General features: G+C 45.3%; 1 protein-coding gene across 3 annotated transcripts in view; it reads left to right on the forward strand.

Annotated features, from left to right (window-relative positions):
* Positions 1-25,211, forward strand: part of AK1 (adenylate kinase 1) — a 169,510-nt gene that overhangs the window by 72,513 nt on the left and 71,786 nt on the right. The window contains exon 1 of one of the 3 annotated variants that reach the window (XM_040324753.1): positions 9,536-9,617. The exons of the other annotated variants lie outside the window; for them this stretch is intronic. The gene's annotated coding sequence lies outside the window, so the exon portion shown is untranslated. Of the gene's footprint in view, positions 1-9,535; positions 9,618-25,211 lie in introns of those variants that run through there. 3 annotated transcript variants of the gene reach the window in all.

The raw sequence follows: 25,211 nt of genomic DNA on the forward strand, positions 1-25,211 counted from the left end.
ACAACATGGACACTGACCTATCAGATGTATTAAGTGAATAAACGGATACATAAGTAAGTGTCGGCCATCACAGGCCCAAAACATTAGCCGACAGGTGTTCACCTGACAGCAAACAACTTTGTATTCTGTGGCTGGAGGTACATTAAGCTATTCACCGGATATAAAATTGAGTGGCGGACAGTACAGGCCCCAAAAATTTGCCAACGGCCGCAGGCGTTCACCTGACAGCAAACAACTTTGTATTCTGTGGCTGGTGGTACATTAGGCATTCACTGGATACAGAAGTAAGTGCCGGCCCGTACAGGCCCAAAAAAATAGCCCATAGGCGTTCACCTGAATTTGAATCAAACATGGTCTACTGGTCACATGTGTTGAATTCCTCCAGGATCCATGCCTCGTTCATTTTTATAAATGTGAGGTAGTCAACGCTGTTTTGAGCTAGGAGAGTGTGCTTATCGGTCACGACCCCCCCCTGCTGCGCTGAACGTCCTTTCGGACAGAACAATGCACGAGGGGCAAGCCAACAGTTCCATTGCAAATTGTGCAAGCTCTGGCCAGAGGTCAAGCCTGCCCACCCAGTAGTCCAGGGGTTCATCACTTCTCAGTGCGTCCACATCGGCCGTTAACCTGATGTAGTCGGTCTAGGCGTTCCCTGATGCTGGATCCAGAGGACAGCTGTCGATGGGTCGGCTGAAAGAATGATCTCATATCATTAGTGACCAACACATCTTCAAACCGCCCTTTTCTTGCAGGCGCTGTTGGATTGGTACCTGAAACTGTTTCTCTGTGAGTGAAAATTCCTCTGCCAACGCACGCAAAAGCAGAATGCAGCATTTCTCGTAGCAAGGCCTGGAAGTGCTGCATTCTGATAGCCCTCTGTGATGGTGGTAACATTTCCGCCATGTTTTGTTTGTACCGGGGGTCTAAGTACATTGCCACCCAGTACTGGTCCTTGCCCTTTATGCTTTTTATACGGGGTCCCTCTTAAAACACTTGAAGGCCCCCATTTGCACTAAACTGGAAGCGCTGTACTGGCCTGGCTCCTGCTCATCATCCAGGATAATGTCGTCCTCGTTCTCCTCCCCCCATCCACGGACAACACCAGGGATCCCAGAAAGGTTTAAAGCATGCTCTTCTTGCTCCTCCTCCTCTGCCCTGACATCATCCTCCTCTGACTCCTCTTCAGACTCCCGTTGTTGACTTGTCTCTGGTGGAGTAGCCCCCCCTGGAGTTCATACAGCATTGCGACTTCCTCATCTTCCTGCTCCTGCTCCTCGACGCCTGATCAATGACACGACGCAATGCACGCTCCAGAAAGAAGGCGTAAGGTACAATGTCACTGATGGCGCCTTGGCTGCGACTGATCAGTTTGGTGATCTCATCAAATGGCCGCAGAAGTCTGCATGAGTCGCGCATGAGCAGCCACTGGCGCGGTGAAAAAAAAAACATGCTCCCCAGAACCTGTCCTGCCGCAGAGTTCGTACAGGTAGTCGTTAACTGCACATTTCTGCTGGAGCAGCCTATCAAGCATATACAAAGTTGAGTTCCATCGCGTCGGGCAGTCACAAATAAGACGTCTGACGGGCATCTTGTGTCGCCGCTGAATGTCAGCAAGGCGAGCCATGGCCGTGTAAGATCTTCTGAAATGGGCCGAGATTTTCCTGGACCTCCAGGAGAGGGAGGATGGAGTAGGAGGAGGTGGAGAAGAAGAGGCAGGGCTGCATGCAATCTGTGGCGGTAAAACCAAATCTACATGGGTGCCACGGGTTACATGCTTGACGGCCGTCAGAAGGTTCACCCAGTGGGCAGTTAAAGTTGTATACCTTCCCTGCCCGTGTTTGCTAGACCACGTGTCAGTGTCGGTGCCAAGATACATCTGACCACAGTGTGCCAGAGATACATTCACTTGCCGCTGAACATGGCCATATAGCTCTGGAATGCCCTTCTGTGAAAAATATTTCCGTCCTGGGACCTTCCATTGGCCACAAATTTTCGAAAGGCCTCCGAGTCCAACAGTTTATATGGCAGTAGTTGGCAGGCTATCAGTTTCGACAAGCCAGTGCTCAACCGTTGGGCAAGAGGGTTATCCGGCGTCATCGTTTTTTTTACGATCAAACATTTGGGCCACGGAAGCCTGCCTTTTTTCAGAAAAACTTGAGGAAGGCATGATGAAAGGTGGAGTGGAGGACAATTGTGAGCATAGAGGGGAAGGAGAAGAGGCTGGACGGTGAGAGCCTGAAGTGTGGCTTTGTGGGTTCTCATGGCGTTACTCCCACTGAGCTCGGTGATGGGAGGCCAGGTGCCTTCTTAAGGCGGTCGTCCCAAGGTGAGTGTTGGGCTTACCGCGACTTATGCGTTGACTGCAAAGGCTGCAGATGGCAACACTATTGTCTGCAGCGGACACGTTAAAAATAGCCCACACTGCGGAGCCATGGGCCGGCATCCTGGGAGCGTCAGATGTGACTGTACATGGTTGATGGCTTGCTCCTGAAACATTAGGAGTCTGGTTTGTCCCTTCTGTGCAATGAAAGTTTGGCCTGCTTCTCCTCCCTATCTCCTGGTCCATCTCTCCCTCTGAACTCCCCTCCTCTTTCTCTCTTGTGGGCACCCATGTGACGTCTGTAGACACGTCATCATCGACATCACCTTCCCCATCACTGACAATTGAGATCTCAGAGTAGGCAGCAACAACGGGCATCAACCTCCTTGGGCTGATCTGAGTACTGTCGTCAGACTGCTGAGTGCCGGTTGTTGCTACCTCCTATTCCTGATCGAATGTCAAGAATGGCTGCGCATCGGAAATGTCTTCTGATGGATCGGAAAATAATTCCTATGACTCAAGCGGAGGTTATGTGGTGGTGTTGGTGGTGAGCCACTCAACCAAGTCTGGTGCGTCCTTTGACGTAATCGAACAAACATTGTGCTACTTCCCACTTTGGCTTCAGCCTGGTGCTCCTGCCCTACCCCTACCACCCCTGCGGAAGGGCCTGCCTCTTCCTCTGCCTGTCATTTTTTAAATGACCCTGTGACAAAAGTCTCTAGAGAAGCGCAGTATATGTGGAAGAAGGTATATAACACCCTGCTTCAATCTGTCGTTTTGGGGGGGCCACTGGTTTATCGCACCAGTTTTGAAACTTTTTTTTCAGGAAATTTTGTCACTGTGTGTAGCAGAGGAAACGCAGCGAAAGCGACAAAAATTCTGCAGTACCCAAATACACTATTATGAAAGTATATTTTTAGATAACACCTGCTTCAATCTGTCGTTTTGGGGGGGCCACTGGTTTATCGCACCAGTTATGAAACTTTATTTTCAGCAAATTTTGTCAATGTGTGTAGCAGAGGTAAAGCAGCGAAAGAGGCAAAAATTCTGCAGTAACCAAATACACCACCAGTCACAATGCTGCACAGTACAAATACACTATAATATGCTTTCTATATTCAAAAGTATATTATAAGTGTATTACACCCCTATATACTGCACACCAAACAATAGTACACCTATACCAGTCCTTGAAAGGACTTTTGTGGACCTGTTAGGTAACGATTTGTGTCACTACAGTCTGTCCCTGCTCCACACACAGCAACCTGTCCCTACACTGACAAAAAGTATATGAGTGTATTACACCCCTATATACTGCACAGCAAGTAGTACACCTATACCAGTCCTTAAATGGACTTGTAGACCTTTTAGATACGGTAGCTATTTGTGTCACTACAGTCTGTCCCTGCTCCAAACAGCAACCTGTCACTACACTGTCAAAAAGTATATACGTGTATTACACCCATTCCTATTATGTAGTGTAAACCCACATTCCAGTTATTATGTAGTGTATACCCCCCATTCCAATTATTATGTAGTGTATATCCCCCATTCCAATTATTATGTAGTGTATACCCCCCATTCCTATTATGTAGTGTATACCTCCCCATTCCTATTATGTAGTGTATACCTCCCCATTTCTATTATGTAGTGTATACCCCCCATTCCTATTATGTAGTGTATACCCCCCATTCCAATTATTATGTAGTGTATACCCCCCATTCCAATTATGTAGTGTATACCTCCCCATTCCTATTATGTAGTGTATACCTCCCCATTTCAATTATGTAGTGTATACCCCCCATTCCTATTATGTAGTGTATACCTCCCATTCCAATTATTATGTAGTGTATACCCCCCATTCCTATTATGTACTGTATACCTCCCCATTCCTATTATGTAGTGTATACCTCCCATTCCTATTATGTAGTGTATACCTCCCCATTTCAATTATGTAGTGTATACCCCCCCTTACCAATTATGTAGTGTATACCACCCATTCCTATTGTGTAGTGTATACCCCCATTCCTATTGTGTAGTGTATACCCCCATTCCTATTATGTAGTGTATACCTCCCCATTCCTATTATGTAGTGTATACCTCCCCATTTCAATTATGTAGTGTATACCCCCCCTTACCAATTATGTAGTGTATACCACCCATTCCTATTGTGTAGTGTATACCCCCATTCCTATTGTGTAGTGTATACCCCCATTCCTATTATGTAGTGTATACCCCCATTCCTATTATTATGTAGCGTATACCCCCCCATTCCTATTATGTAGTGTATACCCCCCATTCCAATTATTATGTAGCGTATACCCCCCCATTCCTATTATGTAGTGTATACCCCCCATTCCTTTTATGTAGTGTATACCCCCCATTCCAATTATTATGTAGTGTATACCCCCCATTCCTATTATGTACTGTATACCTCCCCATTCCTATTATGTAGTGTATACCTCCCCATTTCAATTATGTAGTGTATACCCCCCATTCCTATTATGTAGTGTATACCTCCCCTTACCAATTATGTAGTGTATACCACCCATTCCTATTGTGTAGTGTATACCCCCATTCCTATTATGTAGTGTATACCCCCATTCCTATTATTATGTAGCGTATACCCCCCCATTCCTATTATGTAGTGTATACCCCCCATTCCAATTATTATGTAGCGTATACCCCCCCATTCCTATTATGTAGTGTATACCCCCCATTCCAATTATTATGTAGTGTATACCTCCCCATTCCAATTATTATGTAGTGTATACCTCCCCATTCCTATTATGTAGTGTATACCTCTCAATTTCTATTATGTAGTGTATACCCCCCATTCCTATTATGTAGTGTATACCTCCCCATTCCTATTATGTAGTGTATACCCCCCATTCCTATTATGTAGTGTATACCTCCCCATACCTATAATGTAGTGTATACCTCCCCATACCAATTATGTAGTGTATACCACCCATTCCTATTGTGTAGTGTATACCCCCCATTCCTATTATGTAGTGTATACCCCCCATTCCTATTATGTAGTGTATACCCCCCATTCCAATTATTATGTAGCGTCTACCCCCCATTCCTATAATGTAGTGTATACCTCACCATTCCTATTATGTAGTGTATACCTCCCCCATTCCTATTATGTAGTGTATACCCCCCATTCCAATTATGTAGTGTATACCCTCCATTCCTATTACGTAGCGTATACCCCCCATTCCAATTATTATGTAGTGTATACCCTCCCATTGCTATTATGTAGTGTATACCCCCCATTCCTATTACGTAGCGTATACCCCCCCCCATTCCAATTATTATGTAGCTTATACTCCCCAATTCCTATTATGTAGTGTATACCCCCCATTCCAATTATTATGTAGAGTATACCCCCCATTACTATAATGTAGTGTATACCTCCCCATACCTATTATTATGTAGAGTATACCCCCAATTACTATTACAGTGCTTTTAAAATGTATTCATACCCCTTGAAATTTTCCACATTTTGTCATGTTACAAACAAAAACGTAAATGTATTTTATTGGCATTTTATGTAATAGACCAACACAAAGTGGCACATAATTGTGAATTGGAAGAAAAATTATAAATGGTTTTCACTTTTTTTTTACAAATAAATATGTGAAAAATATTTGTATTGAGCCCCCCTGAGTCAATACTTTGTACAACCACCTTTCACTGTAATTACAGCTAAGGGCCCTTTCACACGGGGCAGATCAGTAATGATCCGCCTCCGTGTGCTCCGTAAGCTCAGCAGGGATCGCTCCGTAGATCCCTGCTGAGCCAGCAGATGACAGGGCGGTCCCCGCACACTGTGCAGGGACCGCCCTATCTTTTCTCCGCTCTCCCCTATGGGGGGACCGGATAAACACGGACCGTCTGTCCATGTTCATCCGATCCGCAGACGGAAGAAAAAATAGGATCTTCTTCCATCTGCAAAATCGGATCTTTGCGGAGGCGGGTGATTACGGGTGTCAGCGGATGTTTATCCACTGACACCCGCAATCACATAGGGACCAATGAATGTCCCCTTTTCATCCGCAAATGGATGGATGAAAAAGCGGACATATGATCCGTACGTGTGAAAGGGGCCTAAGTCTTTTTGGGGATGTCTCTACCAGATCTAGAGTGAAACTTTGCCCATTCTTCTTTGGAAAATAGCTCAAGCTCTGTCATATTAGATGAAGAGCGTCTGTGAACAGCAATTTTCAAGTCTTTCCACGGATTCTCAATTGAATTTAGGTCTGGACTTTGACTGGGCCATTCTAACACATGAATATGCTTTGATCTAAACCATTCCATTGTAGCTCTGGCTGTATGTTTAGGGTCGTTGTCCTGCTGGAAGGTGAACCTCCGACCCAGTCTCAAGTCTTTTGCAGACTCTAACAGGTTTTCTTCTAAGATTGTCCTGTATTTGGCTCCATCCATCTTCCCATCAACTCTGACCAGCTTCCCTGTCCCTGCTGAAGAAAAGAATCCCCACAACATGATGCTGCCACCACCATGTTTCACAGTGGGGATGGTATGTTTAGGGTGATGTACACTATTAGTTTTCCTCTTAGGCCAAAAAGTTAAATTTTGGTCTCTTCTAACTAGAGCAATTCTTCCACATGTTTGTTGTGCCTCCCCCACATGACCAGATTTGTGGAGTGCACGGCTAATAGTTGTCCTGTGGACTTCTATTACTCCGTATTCCACACACACTTCTATTACTCTGTATTCCATACACACTTCTATTACTCAGTATTCCACACACACTTCTATTACTCTGTATTCCATACACACTTCTATTACTCCGTATTCCATACACACTTCTATTACTCCGTATTCCATACACACTTCTATTACTCCTTATTCCATACACACTTCTATTACTCCGTATTCCACACACACTTCTATTACTCCTTATTCCACACACACTTCTATTATTCCGTATTCCACACACACTTCTATTATTCCGTATTCCACACACACTTCTATTACTCCGTATTCCACACACACTTCTATTACTCCTTATTCCATACACACTTCTATTACTCCGTATTCCACACACACTTCTATTACTCCTTATTCCACACACACTTCTATTATTCCGTATTCCACACACACTTCTATTACTCCGTATTCCACACACACTTCTATTACTCCGTATTCCACACACACTTCTATTACTCCGTATTCCACACACACTTCTATTACTCCTTATTCCATACACACTTCTATTACTCTGTATTCCATACACACTTCTATTACTCTGTATTCCATACACATTTCTATTATTCCTAATTCCACACACACTTTTATTACTCTGTATTCCATACACATTTCTTTTACTCCGTATTCCATACACACTTCTATTACTCTTTATTCCATACACACTTCTATTGCTCCTTATTCCACACACACTTCTATTACTCCGTATTCCATAAACACTTCTATTACTCCTTATTCCACACACACTTCTATTACTCCGTATTCCATACACACTTCTATTACTCCGTATTCCATACACACTTCTATTACTCCTTATTCCACACACACTTCTATTACTCCTTATTCCACACACACTTCTATTACTCCTTTTTCCATATACACTTCTATTACTCCGTATTCCATACACACTTCTATTACTCTGTATTCCATACCCACTTCTATTAATACGTATTCCTTTCCTTTATTCACTTTTATGTTATTTTGTATTTTTGAACACTCTGTATTTTTTTTTAAGTTTTGTTGGTCCACATCCAGTACACAACTGTCACTCTATATGAAGGAAATTGTGTTGCTCTTTGTATTGTGTAAGGTAAGAGAGTATGCAGGTCTCTTATGTACTTCCCATTTATACACCCAATCTTATATACTTCCCATATTATGTACTCTCTCGTCTTATGTACCATCCCATCTTAAGTACAACTCCCATCTTAAGTACAGCCCCCATCTTACGTACAACCCCCATCTTACGTACAACCCTCATCTTACGTACAACCCTCATCTTACGTACAACCCTCATCTTACGTACAACCCTCATCTTACGTACAACCCCCATCTTATGTATAATCCCCATCTTAAGTACAACACCATCTTAAGTACAACTCCCATCTTACGTACAACCCCCATCCTACGTACAATCCCCATCTTACATACAACCCCATCTTATGTACAACCCCCATCTTACGTACAACACCAATCTTACCTACAACCCCCATCCTACGTACAACCCCCATCTTACATACAACCCCCATCATACGTACAACCCCCATCCTACGTACAATCCCCATCTTACGTACACCCCATCTTAAGTACAACCCCATCTTAAGTACAACCCCATCTTACGTACAACCCCCATCTTACGTACAACTCCCATCTTACGTACAACCCCCATCCTACGTACAACCCCCATCATGTACAATCCCCATCTTACATACAACCCCATCTTAAGTACAACCCCCATCTTACATACAACCCCATCTTACGTACAACCCCCATCTTACGTACAGCCCCCATCTTACATACAACCCCATCTTACGTACAACCCCTATCTTACATACAACCCCATCTTACGTTAAGTATAACCCCATCTTAAGTACAACCCCCATCTTATGTAAAACCCCAGCTTATGTACTTCCCTGTGCCAAGAGTAAGTTTGAGTCTTAGGTCAATGTGATGTCATTAGTCTCTTGTAAATCCTAGATTTCATTCTCTGTAATATCAGACCAGCACATACAGCATCTCAGCTCCCTTCGCTGCTTTCATGCAACAGGTACAATTTTTCCAAGATCCTTTTTGAACACTATTTGTACAGATGATCAGACGTTCCTTATCTCACACTCATTCATGTATATCAGCACAGGTGAACATAATACCTGTCCTCCTGACATAAACAGGTTCATCATTTGATAAGAAGACGTGACTCCCAGAATCCTTTGCAGCGCTGCTATTTAAATGACAAGCCTACATGCCATAACATTGATGTCTTGATGATAGTGAACAGTGATATCACATGCCTTCTAACGGAATGAATGGATTATTCAGGCAGTGACCAGCCTTCCAGTCCTCCTCTCCCCCCTCCCGTCCTACGCCAGCCTCACATCGATATGCAGGTCACATCTTGAGAGATTGCTGTCCTTTACGGATTGTGATATGCAGAGAGATCCCTTTCCCAGCAAGCACTGCACCAGACAGCTATATATAGAGGCAGGGATAGCCAGTGCAGCTGCTTCAAGACACCAAGACATCCCTGCCCCTTGGTCTCCCTTTGCCTAGGCACGAACAGGTCAGTACCCAGGCGGCAGCAGTGCCAGCCTGCAATTTAACATCTTGTTTCCTGGAGGCACTGGACATTTCACTATTGTAGACAGCTTTGTAGGTCCAAATATTCAGTGGGGTGGATAGAAGCGGATGTGTCTGAGCATTGGGTCACTTGTCCCACCTGTTGCTTTCTGCAATGTACTCAGTAGCAAAGTTTTGCTATGCAGATCTTGTGTGATCTACATTTAGAACAATATATATATATATATATATATTTATACCTGAACGTAGTGTATTCGGGCGACTTTTTGGGAAGTGTTAATGTTGCTAGGAAGTGGTGTCTGTTGTCATGCAGGAAAACTCACTAAAAACGTATGTACATGCATTTTTCATGCACTTTTGATGAAATTTCATTGAAGTCTATGAGCCAAAAATGCAATGTGCTGCGTGCAAAAAAGTCCCTGCAGCTTTCCAAAAAACGCATTGCAGGAAACTGCATAGATGCGAATGGGACCCATAAGAAATAAGGTTAAATGGATTGTAGTGCGATTCTGTGGATCTACAAACACACTAAGGGCTAGATTCAGCAACAACATACGGCGGCGTATCTCCAGATACGCCGCCGTAATTTCAAATCTGCGCCGTCGTATCTTTACGCCGATTCTCAAAGGCAGATACGTTGAAAAAATAGGCTTCCTCCGCCGACGTAACTTGAATACGCCGGCGTATAATTGTGTGCATATAGAATATGCAAATGACCTAGATACGCCGATTCACAAACGTACGTGCGCCCGGCGGAATTTTTTTACGTTGTTTGCGGAAGGCTTTTCCGGCGTAACGTTGCTCCTGCTTCTATGAGGCGTACGCAATGTTAAGTATGGACATCGTTCCCGCGTCAAATTTTTAATTTTTTACGTCGTTTGCGTAAGTCGTTCGCGAATAGGGCTGGACGTAATTTACATTCACGTTGAAACCAATACGTCCTTTTGGCGTACTTTGGAGCAATGCACACTGGGATATGTACACGGACGGCGCATGCGCCGTTCGTAAAAAATGTCAATCACGTCGGGTCACCACCCATTTACATAAAACACGCCCCCTCATACTCATTTGAATTAGGCACGCTTACGCCGGCCCCATTTACGCTACGCCGCCGTAACTTAGGAGGCAAGTGCTTTGTGAATACAGCACTTGCCTCTCTGATTTACGGCGGCGTAGCGTAAATACGATACGCTACGCCGCCGTAACAATGCGCCCGGCTACCTGAATCTAGCCCTAAATATATAGATGTTATGTTACAGTGTTGTGATTTTATTTTACATTATGTTATTTTGTTTCAGTGTTGTGATTTTATTTTACATTATGTTACGCTGTTTCAGTGTTGTGATGTGTTAGGCCCCTTTCACACGGGACAGATTCGTTTTGACGGACTCCGCTTGCTCAGCAGGGATCGGTCCGTTGATCCCCGCTGAGCAGGTGGATTACAGATCTGTCTCCGTTCACTGTGCAGACATGGACCTGTCAGAGCCCCTGCTCTCTCCTCTATGGGGAGACTGGATGAAAACGGACCGCCTGTTTCGCTAAGAACTGTCCAGTTTTTAGCGGATTTTGTTGGATGGGATGTCAGCAGGCATGTCGCTGATATCCGCCTCCCCATAGAGGACAATGGGTGGCCCGATTGGGTCCGCCTGATAAACGGACAGGTGGACCCGATCGGTCTGATCGTGTGAAAGGGGTCTTATGTGATGTTTCAGTGTTTTGATGTTATGAGTGTAAGGCACGGTTCACCGTACTGCGACCAAAAAGTTGTGGGTCTTACAGTGCGACTTTTCCAGGTGACTTCCTGGCTATTGCTAGCGACTTGAGTACTACTTTAATGCAAATTTAGAAGCAACTTTTAGTAATGACTGGGTAATCTTCCTGTAATGTCAGATCCAAATCACATCCACATAGATGAGGATCCCACTTGGAGGTGACTTCCATTAAAGTCTATTGCCCTGTACACACGACCGGATTTCCCATAAAAAAAAAAAAGTTGGATGTTTTTTTCGATGGAATTCCGCTCAAGCTTGGCTTGCATACACACAGTCACACAAAAGTTCTCTGAACTTTTGAGCGTTACGAACGCATTGACATACAACACTACGACAAGGCGAGAAAAATAAGTTCCGAGCATGCGTCAAATTGTTTTTTTTTCCTGTCGGAATTCCATAAATACGAACGGTTTTTCCTCTATGAATTTTTTCCGTCGGAGAACCTGCTTGCCCCATACACACGACTGGTTTTCCCGTCTAAAAAAGTCAGTTGAGAGCTTATGGTCGGGAATCACGAGCGTGTGTGTGCTCCATCGGGCTTTATCCAACAGGAAATTTTCCAGACGGAAAAAATTCCTAGCAGAAAAAAAACGTTTGTCTGTATGGAATTCCGACAGGAAAAAAACACGGATGCTCGGAAACAATTCAACGCATGTTTGGAAGCATTGAACTTATTTTTCTCGCCTCGTCGTAGTGTTGTATGTCAATGCGTTCTTAACGCTCGAAAGTTCAGAGAACTTTTGTGTGACCGTGTGTATGCAAGACAAGTTTGAGCGGAATTCCGTCGGAAAAACCATTCAACTTTTTTTTTAGGGGAAATCCGGTCGTGTGTACAGTGCATTTCTCTATCTTTTTCTGCCAGTTTTTCCCGTTGGAAAAAGTCCGATGGTGCATACACACAGTCGGGATTACCGACTAAAAGCTCTCATCTGACTTTTTCAGATGGGAAAACCGATCGTGTGTACGGGGCATTCGGGTAGAAGTCACCTTGAAGTAGTACAGGAACCTTTTGTAAAGTCGGAGTGACGTCAGTAGTGCAAATTAAGACAGTTCTCATTGACTAAAATGGGATTTCGCATGTCATGTGACTTGGGGTCTCACAAGTCGGATCCCAAGTCGTGGCACTGTGAACTGAACCTAATGCATAGACATTAGATAGTGATCTTAAAAAGAAAGAAAGAAAAAAAAAGGCATCATTTTCATTGGTTTGTGCATTCTGATACAAATCAATTGAACCCCAATTCACAGAAATATTTTCTGTATGTGAGCAATATTTTTGTATGTACATTCACGTTCCTTTTACCTGATAACATTGTTTGGTGAATAATTCTCTGCAGAGAAAGATCTTTGGGCCAGATTCACGTAGAATTCCGGCGGCGTATTGCATTTACGTTACACCGCCGCAAGTTTAATGGGCAAGTGCTTGATTCACAAAGCACTTGCCTGTAAACTTGCGGCGGCGTAGCGTAAATCCGTCCGGCGCAAGCCCGCCTAATTCAAATGGGGCGTGTATCATTTAAATTAGGCGCGTTCCTCCGCCGAACGTACTGCGCATGCTCCGTTTTGAAATTTCCCGCCGAGCTTTGCGCGAAATGACGTCGCACCAACGTCTTTTTTGAACGTCGACGTGAGTTACACCCTTTCCTATTCACGGACTACTTACGCAAAAAAAAAAAAGTTGAAATTTGACGTGGGAACGACGGCCATACTTTAACATGGCAAGTCTAAAGATAGGCCACGAAATACCAGCTTTAACTATACGCCGGGAAAAGCCGACTAGCGACGACGTAAGAGAATGCGACGGCCGCGCGTACCTTCGTGAATCGCCGTAAACAGCTAATTAGCATACCCAACGCGGAAAACGAAGCGAACTCCACCCAGCAGGCGCCAAAGTATTACACCTACGATCCGAAGGCGTACGAAGCCGTACGCCCGTCGGATCGAAGCCAGAAGCCGTCGTATCTTGGTTTGAGGATTCAAACTAAAGATACGACGCGGCAAATTTGAAAGTACGCCGGAGTATCAGCAGATACTCCGGCGTACTTCTTCTCTGAATCTGGCCCTTTGTGTTTATAGTACAATCTCTCGATGTACACCGATAGCCCTAACCCATCTGCTGGCTGCCAGAATACCCGAACAGTGGCTGAATTTGATTGGATGCAGGCACTGTCGGTTCCAGTCATAGGATGAAAGGCAGAGCGATGCCGGTGTTGTGACGAGAAATGCCCCCTGTCGAATAATGCCCACCCGGCACTGCGCATGGGCAGTGCTTGCGCAGTACCGAGCCGCCAAAAGCCAAAAACCTCGGAATTGACGAACAGCTGTTGACGGCGCCTGCGCACTATAGCTGACATAGTACCACATACCCCCGCTGCTTGTGCAAGTCTGCAAGGGGCGGATTTGTACAAGATAGGCGTGTGTGAGGGGCAGATGCCTACAGAAGGGGGCGTCATTTGTAATGATGGGCAGGGCTGTTAAGATCGGACCGGAATTTATTAATAAACTCAAACACATCGCCTACAAATATATATCTCCGCTATTCTTCCTACACGTCTTTGTGGCCTATCTTTCCCATGCAATATCATTACAAATGACAGCCCCTTCTGTAACATTGAAGGCTTTTAAGGTTTGGTTACCACTTGTGCGATGCAGGAACCAGCGCGATTCTAGTGCAGTTCCCACATCGCATATCCCCCGCAGGCAGTTCACACGGCCCTCTGCAAACCGCTAATGACACCCGCATATCGGTTTGCAGATCGCATTGCGAACTGTGAAATCAGACAATTTTGAAGTACTAAGGCAAAGACACTCAAATCAGAACACCACATCCCATATATTGCAAATAGGGTAACAAGCCTCCTAAACGGCGTTCAATTGATTGGATAGAAACACAGTAACAGCATTATGCAGTTTCAAGTAAATTTTTATAAAAGTAAAAAACAAGCACAAATAAAAACCATTCGTATTAAATACGTGAAGCTTTGCCATATGCATAATTTGCTGCAGTAAAATCTCTCTACATGTTTCACTCTGTGAGCTTCTTCAGGAGATTTCGATGTTAATGCAGGTTATGCTAAAAATCACAAAGGAACACAAGACGGATGGGACAGCAAGTTAGTTAGTTTGAAGATACAACACTCAAACAATAAATCAATGGGGATGTTATTGGCATAGTGACCAAAAAGGAAAGTATCATTCCATGTTTATAACTGATAATCAAGAAATCAAGATATAACAAAGTAAACAGAATGCAAGCTAGTTAAAGGGGAGGTTCACCCTAAAAACGACATTGGCCCCCCACATTACAATACAATTATGCCTATTATGTTTTTTTTTATGCTGTACATACCTTGGTACAGCTAATTCACCCGTGGCTTCCGGGTTGCGAGTCCCGCGGGAGTGGGCGTTCCTAACATGCTGTTGATTGACGTGATGACAAAAAATGAGCTCCCCCCGTCGCGTAAGCTGCGTCACGATTGGCGAAAGGAGCCGAACGTCGAGTCGGCGCTATACTGCGCCTGCGCACCGCCGTTCGGCTCCTTTCGCCAATCGTGACGCAGCTTACGCGACGGGGGGAGCTCGTTTTTGGTCATCACGTCAATCAACAGCATGTTAGGAACGCCCACTCCCATGGGACTCGCAACCCGGAAGCCACGGGTGAATTAGCTGTACCAAGGTATGTACAGCATAAAAAAAAACATTATAGGCATAATTGTATTGTAATGTGGGGGGCCAATGTAATAATAGAAAGTCGTTTTTAGGGTGAACCTCCCCTTTAATTCTCACCAGAGTGGCCAGCCACAGTATATATAAAGATGGTCACAAATTATTCTGCAAGGTCCCATAAAAGTTCAAAACCAAGACATCCAAATCGCAGCCGCTCACTCAAATAGGCCACAGGAGGAAAAGAGCATTTTGTCTCTATGTATAGTAAAATAAGAGAACACGTGAGGGAACTACATGGAGTCACAACAATGTAATATAACCATTGCCAGATGGTACGTATAATGATGGAAATAGCTGTGAATTGGTGTAAAAATCCATGCGATCCGATTCCAATGCGGACCAAAAAAAGGGTCCTGTACCATTTTGGTCCAAACGCGTTGTGAATTGAGCCTTATAAACTGTATGATTGAATTGGCATCGCACAGACATCGACAGTGTGAACCCAGCCTGAAAGTGGCATTTATGATGCCCATGTGCCCATGAGACCTTGTCAGTCACTATGATGAAAGGAGTGGGGACAGACACAAAATGGATAATGCCCGTTCACATCACGTATCGGAAACACGCTTTCGAAAAATTGTATGATTTTACATGCGATTCTGCATGTCCCGCATAGGGCAGCCCGTTCACTTGAATAGGCTGCCCTATGCCCATATGTCATGGCCAAGAAGCTTGGTGTGTTTTTACACTTGCGTTTTGTCACACAACAATCGCAGCAAAATCGCACCGTGTTTGGGGTGCTATTAAAGATGAATGCCACCCAAATGTGTGTTCTGCCAGAAATGTTAAAACATAAGTGTGAACAGGGCCTAAAGGGCCCCATGCTTTGGATTTCATGGACGCCCCTCTGCCAAGTGCAGGGAAAGGAGGGTAAGGAATTCTAGTCTAATCTGCTGTACCTTTGTTCTAGTTTGGATTTTTCCAGCCTGAGCTTAATTCAGTGATTTATATTAAAGCGTTGTTTTTCTTGGCGGAACAATGTCGTAGGTTTTAATTATGATTGCTCTTTGTTAGATAAATATTCAGATGTGGTTCAGCCTGGAGGAAAGTCAAGTAGACTTAGAGGGTAAAGGAAGAACTGGGGAAGAGGACGCCGCAAAATAAGACCTTGCATGGCATCCATCCAGAATAATTAGGATATAGGCAAAAAGTGGATCCAGCATTTGTTTGTTATATATTTGCATTCTTAGTCATTTATTAAAGCAGTAATAAACCCAAAAGCAAACACAACCCTCCTCCAGACTGACAATGCTACTGCTGTGCCCCCTGTTCTTTTTCATTCAGAGCGGGGGCACTCTAATACAGTAGGGGCTAGATTCAGGTAGGGGTGCGCATTGTTACGGCGGCGCAGCGTATCGCATTTACGCTACGCCGCCGTAAGTTAGAGAGGCAAGTGCTGTATTCACAAAGCACTTGCCTTCTAAGTTACGGCGGCGTAGCGTAAATGGGGCGCGCGTAATTCAAATGAGGATGAGGGGGCGTGTTTTATGTTGATTCTTGGTGACCCGACGTGAATGACGTTTTTCCCGAACGGTGCATGCGCCGTCCGTGGAATTTCCGTGTGCATTGCTCCAAACTACGCCGCAAGGACGTCATTGGTTTCGACGTGAACGTAAATTACGTCCAGCCCTATTCACGAACGACTTACGCAAACGACGTAAAAAATTCAAAATTTGACGGGGCAACGACGTCCATACTTAATATTGCGTACGCCTCATAATAGCAGGAGCAACCTTACGCCGAAAAAGCCTAACGTAAATGGCGTAAAAAAATAGCGCCGGGCGTATGTAAATTTGTGAATCGGCGTATCTAGGTCATTTGCATATTCTACGACGGAAGCGCCACCTAGCGGCCAGCGTAAATATGCACCCTAAGATACGACGGTGTAAGAGACTTACGCCAGTCGCATCTTAGGCTAATGTCGGCGTATCTTGCTTTCTGAATACAGAAAGAAGATACGCCGCGTAAATTCAAAGCTGCGCCGGCGTATCTATAGATACGCCGGCGTAAATCAATGCTGAATCTAGCCCTAGGTGCACTACTGGCCAGATCAAAAAGTGAAAACAGAGGGGAAAAAAGCCTGAAGCCACGTACACGTTCTCGACGTGATTCTTGTCAAGCTTGCCTTGCATACACACGATCGTGAAAAAAAAAAAATGCTCGAGCAAAGCGCGGTGACGTACAACATGTACGACGGCACTATAAAGGGGAAGTTTCATTCAGATGGCGCCACCCTTTGGGCTGCTTTTGCTGATTTCGTGTTAGTAAAAGTTTGGTGAGAGACGATTCGTGCTTTTCAGTCTTCGTGCTTTTCAGTCTGTTACAGCGTGATGAATGTGCGATCTCCATTTCAAATGCTAGTTTTACCAGAACGAGTGCTGCCGTCTCATAACTTGCTTCTGAGCATGTGCGTTTTTTTCCCGTCGTTAAAGGCTACACAAGACCGTTTTTCACGACGAGAAAAACGACAACGTGAAAAACTACGAGAAAAATTAGAGCATGTTCTAAATTTTTAATGCCCATTTTTCATGTCGAGAAAAATGCTCTGGAGCCCACACACGATCGTTTTTGATAACCAATTAAAAAAATTGAATTTTTCTTGTCACGAAAAACAGTCGTGTGTATGCGGCATGAGAATTGAAAAACGAATGCAGCCACCACATCTAATGGTTAATAAGCTGCAATACAATACATTTTTTGGCTTTGGGTTAAGTACCGCTTTAAAGTTACTGATAGGTCCATGTTAAAGTGGATGTAAACCCTCCATACACCCAGTAAAGTGAATACCTCGGATCAACCAAATCTCCCTACATAGGTTTTACATGTATATCTGCTGTCTTCACATTTATATACTGTGTAGAAAGTTCATATCGTTTAGGAGATTTTCTCTTCCTGTTTAACACAGAGTGTGATGTCTGGGCATACAGCCAAGATAGCTAACATTGCTGATTGGAGGAAAGGCACACACCCCCTCTCTCATCATAGGCAGAGACTCTCAGAGGTGTTTTGTAACAGGGCCAGCTCCCTGCTAATCTATTTATAGTAACCTCCCCTGACAGAAATGTCAGGCTGCTTTTATCTGATGTGTCAGAGAATTTGTTAGGAGTTTCAGGCTGATAATAGAGGAACAGTTCAGGAGAGAGCTAAGGGACATTGAAGAGAGATAACAAAATACTGCAGATGTATGTGCCCAGCTCAAATTTCATGAATTGTGTTTACATCCACTTTAATGATTTATAGAGAAATTCCAGGTATGGATATTATATACATAGTTGCATTCTTCCATCTTGTACTAACATAACTACATATATACCATACCTGGCCCATGCCCCTGGAAGCTGGAAATCAATGCAGTACACACCACTACTCCAGTGATCTCCACTTGCTTCCTACCCCAAGCAGCTGCCCTGTTGCATTCTGAACAATCGGCCATTTGGAACGGGCACCATTCAACACCTTCTCTGATTGGATTAGGTGCAGAGTGTGACATCACAGTACAGAAACCAGGCACCTGCTACTGTGTCATCGCTCCATCGCTGGCCTGACCAGATAGAAGTCATTCCTTCAGTGCCCCTTTGCTGGTGGATGAACTCCTTAGTATCAGACGGGTGTTTCTATTTAGCAATCCTGTTGGTAGTGGCAAGATCACCAATCTGACATGGGCCTAGGGGGGAGGTAGTGCTATTTCCTGGCTATTAGCTATTAGGCTATTAGCCTTTTTCCTGAACAAGTCAACCAGGGTCATGGAGGGGCCTACAGGATGACTGCACAGGGCCAGATCTAATACGTAAACGCAGGGCCGATCCGCCCTATAGGCTCACTATGCAAGCCGCTGAGGGCCCCGCAAAGCTGCGGAGGGCCCCCCAAATTACTAGAGGCCCTGCCTGGTGAGGAGTCATTTTCGGCCCCTCACCCCGCTTCTCAACTAGCTGGCTGCATGGGAGAAGAAGTAAGAAGTCAGCACCCCCGCTTCTCACTTTAATGTAAGATGTCATTTCCTACAGCAGAACACACCCTCCCTCTGCTTTAATCTTTAATGTGACATGTCACTATCGGCAGCGCCCCCCCCCCGCTTCTCAACTTTAATGTGACACGTCACTATCGGCAGCGCCCCCCCCGCTTCTCAACTTTAATGTGACGCGTCACTATCGGCAGCTCCCCCCCCCCCCCCCGCTTCTCAACTTTAATGTGACATGTTATTTCGCTTAGGGCCCCAGGGAGGTCAGGATCGGCACTGCGTAAACGTGTCCTTAGACACGGCCATGTTATCTAAGAACCACAATGTAATATATTGCAGCTTATCAGTTCCTAGATGCAGTGGCTGCATTTGTTTTATTTTATCCAGCTAAGAACATTTTCATGAAGTATTTGTTTATTACATGTGCTTATACAGAGCCATCAATTTATGAAGTGCTATATACATATATTGTACATTCACATCAGTGCCTGCCCTCAAGGAGCTTACAATCTAAGGTCCCTAACTCACATTCATACATACACATACTAGGGGCAAATTTAGACAGGAGCCAATTATCCTACCAGCATGACTTTGGAGTAGGGTTGCCACCTTTTCTTCAAGTCAAACCCGAACACTTTAGCGGCCCATGGGAATTTTTTTTATAGTATAACCTATACATATATTTTGCTATTAAACACCATTTCTGATCATATGAAGTTAATACCAAGAGTTCCCCTTTACATCAGAGTCCTCAGAGTTCCCCTTTTAAATCTGAATCCACAGAGTTCCCCTTTTACATCTGAACTCGCAGAGTTCCCTTTCACTGTAAGGGGGGACTCTGCAGACTCTGATGTAAGGGGGAACTCTGGGGGCTCTAACATAAGGGATGCTCTGGAAACCATGATGTAAGGGGGAAAACTGTGGCCTATGGTGTAAAGGGGAACTCTGATGTAAGGGGGAACACTGAGAACTCTGATGTACGGAGAAGACTCTTATGTAAGGGAGAAAGCTGTGGCCTCTGGTGTAAAGGGGAACTCCGATGTAAGGGTGCTCTGAGAACCCTGATTCACCTTTGTGTACTCAATCAGAGGCAGGAGAGAAAAGGGAAAGGGGGAGGGGGACATTCACAGACGGATGGATGGTGAGCTCACTCACCCCTGGTAGTCAGCACCTCTCATCCAGATGTATCTGAGGCTGCTGGACTTCAAATTTCCAACCCCAACTTTCCTTTTATGTGGCACAGCACTAAGGATTGGAGTGTGGGCAGACACAGAGGGGATGGGGTGGGGGGACTAGGTGTAGATCGAACCCTCTCTCAGGCAGTGTGAAAGAGACAACTGCAGCCATAAACCCTGCTGGCAAGCCATAGTCCAGGCTAAATAATGTGTCCGGGTTTCAGGCTTTCTGAAACCCGGACACATGATTTCAAACCCGAACTGTCCGGGTGAATCCTGGACAGGTGGCAACCCTACTTTGGAGCGTGGGAGGAAACCGGAGTACCCAGAGAAAACCCACACAGGCATAGGCAGAACATGCAAACTCCAGGCAGGTAGTGCCATGGTTGGGATTCGAATAAACGACCCCAGTACTACTAGGCAGAAGCGCCAACCACTTAGCCAAATACATAAAATACCTGTTCCCCTGTTCCTACCATGAATGCTGTGTCCTTGTCACTTCCTGTGAGCTGACCTGGAAGCATAAAAAAAGTTTATCTAATTTGTGTAAACATCATCCCATCATCCTTGTTGTAATGGAAAGCAGAAGGGCACACATATTTGAAATTCTCCTTGTATGGCAGCCATGGCTCCCTCCATAGAATTTTTGTTTCTTAGTTTATGTTGTAAAATTTTATAAGTAATTTCTCTTCTTCACTTATGTGCGTTGATGAGGCTCCACTGATGGGCACTAATGAGGCTCCATTGATGGACATAATGAGGCTCCACTGATGGGCACTAATGAGGCTTCACTGATGGGCACTAATGAGGCTCCACTGATGGGCACTAATGAGGCTTCACTGATGGGCACTAATGAGGCTCCACTGATGGGCACTAATGAGGCTTCACTGATGGGCACTAATGAGGCTCCACTGATGGGCACTAATGAGGCTTCACTGATGGGCACTAATGAGGCTCCACTGATGGGCACTAATGAGGCTGCACTGATGGGCACTAATGAGGCTCCACTGATGGGCACTAATGAGGAAGTACTGATGAGCTGCACTGATCTGCACTAATGATCAGTGCCCTGATTATCAATGTAAACAAGGGCCCAGATTCAAGAAGCAATTGCGCCTGTGTAACCATAGGTTACACGGCGCAATTGCTTACTTGATCCGGCGTAGCGAATGCTCCTGATTCAGGAACATTGCTACGCCGACTGCAGCCTAAAATCTGTGTGGCATAAGGCCCTTATGCCACGCAGATTTTAGGCTGCATTCTTGCGTTGGCCGCTAGGGGGCGCTCCCACTGTAATCTGTGTATAGTATGCAAATTGCATACTAACACCGATTCACAACGTTGTGCGAGCCCTGCGTACGCAAATTACGTAGTTTGCGTACATCGGGTTTCGCGTAACGTTACACATCCTAATAGCAGGCGCAGCCAATGCTATAGGATACCCACGTTCCCGCGTCGCGAGATTTAAAATCTACGTCGTTTGCGCAAGTGATTCGTGAATGGCGCTGGACGCCATTCACGTTCACTCTGAAGCAAATGACGTCCTTGCGACGTCATTTGCCGCAATGCACGTCGGGAAAGATTCCCGACGGAGGATGTGCTCTACGCTCGGCGCGGGAACGCGCCTAATTTAAATGATTCCCGCCCCCGGCGGGATCATTTACATTGCGCGCGCTTACGCCGGGCAATTTTGCCAGCGCACCCTCGCAATTTACGGAGCTACTGCTCTGTGAATCGAGGGCAGCGCAAAATATTTGTGTGGGCGCAGGGCAAAATCGTTGCCCTGTGCCTGCGCAAATAAAGCGCAAATCTACTTGAATCTGGGCCAATGTTCTGACAGCCTTTCCGGTTATCCTTTTCTCACACAGACAGCAGGAGGAAAGGACTGCCAATAACCAGCAAGTCTGCTTACATGTGATCAGCTGCAATTGGACACAGCTGATTACATGGAAAATTGCTGCTGTGATTGGCCCTTTATCGCAATATGTAATTAGCCGTGTCCAAATGGGGGGGGGGGCACGTGGGAGGCGGGGTTCTGGGAGGATGTCCTCCCAGAACTGGACGGCCGCGCCATAGCCATCTCTTGGCTTTAGCGTGGTCGGGAAGTCATTTTAAACATGGATTTTTTCAAAAGCCAAGGCTTCATGTTTAGAGGAGGAAGGGCTATAACTCATGCCAGAGGGTGGTCAGATCATACTTGTTCTACCTGCTTCCTATGTCTATAGCCAACCTTAGCTGACTTACTGAAATCTTATCTAAAAGCTCAAGAACTAGCAGCACTGAATACTAACCTTTGGTAAACGTGGTTATCAAGCATTACTATGGTAACTTATCATAAGGAACTGTACATAACATGAGCCGGCATGCAGAAGTTAAATTGGAGCACACTTGGTAAGGTGACACTATCTGGGATCTGCAGATATCAGGTCGTTTCACCTTCCAGGGTGACATTTCAGCTCTAAAACGACACCCCTCTGCGTGTTACATAACCCAGACCATGGGCTCCTCTGTAAACTGTAAAGATAGTCCTTAGGGCCACACTAACCGGCAGAATGGGGCTGCAACCAAATGTCCAATTCTTCATATGTGGCCCTCTCCCTCCTTCTAATCTCCTCCCTGTATAATTCCAACAGGCCTGAATGGTGTTTTTGTAACTCTTGTTACTTCTTCTTTGTGGCCCCTTAACAGATGAAAAATCTAACTGACTATCCTTTGTATGAACACACGATCTGTCTCTTCTCCCCTGAGAGAACCGGGATTTGTGTGTTTACACACGCAGATCCCGGTTCTCGCTCTGTCACGAGCGATTGCAGGTGCCCGGCAGTCATCACGCCTGCCGGCACTTGCGTCGGCTCCCGTGTCGCGCTGCGCGCACACCCCCTAGTAGTCAAAAGGCAAACTGACATACAGTTACGTTGGTTTGCCCAGGGGAGCCAACCTGCGTCGGCAGGTTGGGAAGAGGTTAAAAGGACCTTTAATATATCATCATCTACAGTCTAGACCTTTCCCCAGTTGAAAATATTGGGCACATTTTGAAATGAAAAATATGGCAAAGAAGACCCAGGACTGCTGAGCAGTTAGAATCCTATATCACAGGGGTCATCAACCCCCGGGCCGCGGCCCACTACCGGGCCGTGGCCTTAATACAGACGGGCCGCGGGTGGTATGAGATAGCCAGGCGGCTGGGATATAAGCGCCGGGTGGAAGAGATAAGCGAGCGTGTGGGCAAGCAGTGATGACATCTCTCTCCGCCCCCCGCATCGCTGCTCTTTCGCCCTTTCAGCGTCAATGTCGGAGGTGCGCAGGGATCAGAGAGATGATGACATCATCTCTCTCTGCCCCCCGCATCGCTGCTCTTCTGCCCTTTCAGCCTCAATGTCGGAAGTGCACGGGGATCAGAGAGATGACATCCTCACCGCCCCCCGCATCTCTCACCGCTCTTCTGCCTTAATTTGGCACCCACCACATGGACTAGTGCTGCCACCAATGCAGTGACAATTCGCATCTGGCGGCAGGTGATGTGGCAAGTGACATTCCACATCTGGTAACAGGCAACGTGGTAAGTGACATTCCGCATCTGGTGACAGGCAACGTGGCAGGTGACATTCCGCATCTGGTGGCAGGCAACGTGGCAAGTGACATTCGGCATCTGGTGGTATGCGACGTGGCAAGTGACACGCTCAGGGCTCCCACGGATTCTGCATTATGGTGAGTTGAACCATTTCAATTATTACTACAATGTAATAATAAAAAAAATGCGCTGACAAATTGCCCGCAAAAAATCGCTTACCCCCCGTGTGCCAACCCCAACCCCGGGCCTTGGCACAATTTTCGTCAACGCAGCTGGTCCCTGGTGCCAAAAAGGTTGGGGGACTACTGCTATATCAGGCAAGAATGGGACAACATTTCTTTCCCACAATTCCAGCAACTGGTCTCCTCAGTTCCCAGACATTTACATGTTGGTAAAAGAAGAGGAGATGCTACACCGGGGTAAACATGGACCTGTCCCAACTTTTTTGGGAATTAGGGTTGTACTTTACCAGCTTTTTGTTGCCCTGTCACAACTTTTTTGGGAATTAGGGTTGTACTTTACCAGCTTTTTGTTGCCCTGTCACAACTTTTTCGAGACGTGTTGCTGCCATAATTTTCAAAATGACCTTATTTTTTTTTTTTAAATTGGTACATTGTCTCAGTTTAAAACATTTGAGATGTTTTCTATCTCCCATGTGAATAAAATATGGGTTTTTGAGATTTGCAAATCATTGCATTCTGATGTAGATTTGACACAACGTCCCAACTTTTCTGGAATTGGGGTTGTAACAGATTCCTCCATCCATGCTCTACAACACAGGAGGACAAATCTCCCGCTGTGTCGCCAAATTGCCAAGCAGTGGCTACATCTGATTGGATGCAGGCACTGTTTGTTCGTTTGAAAGTTTTCCATCTGGCTTCATTAAAGTGGATGTAAACCCGTTTTTTTTTTATATCACAATGTACAGTATAAGATTTCCTACCATCTGTGCCCAGTCTTGCCACACAGAGTTAATCCAGCTCTAAGCAATCCTCTTTTATTGTTCAGTGAAATAAAACGGACTTACAGAGAAAAATCTTAGTCCGTTCCGCCCTCTTGCTGTGAGTGACAGGTTATTTACATATCTCATGCACTAGCCTGGAGACAGGCATTATTTAGTAATTCCCACTCCACTCCTTTTCTGAAGTCATGTGATTGCTTTTTTGGGTTTTGACTGGATGTTAGTGATCATAGCAAAATTTAGTGTAAGGAATACACAGGAAAAAATGCATGTTGACAAGGGGAGTGTAGAGGAGGGCAGGGAGTCTACCCACCGAGCTCCAGACAACAGATCCACCCACAGAATCTGCAGTTTTTCAGTTCTTATAACAGACAGAGGGGAGACATTTGACAGGTAAGGATACATGCAGGAGGC

The sequence above is a fragment of the Rana temporaria genome, chromosome 9 (genome assembly GCF_905171775.1).
Source record: "Rana temporaria chromosome 9, aRanTem1.1, whole genome shotgun sequence".
Classification (NCBI taxonomy): domain Eukaryota; kingdom Metazoa; phylum Chordata; class Amphibia; order Anura; family Ranidae; genus Rana; species Rana temporaria.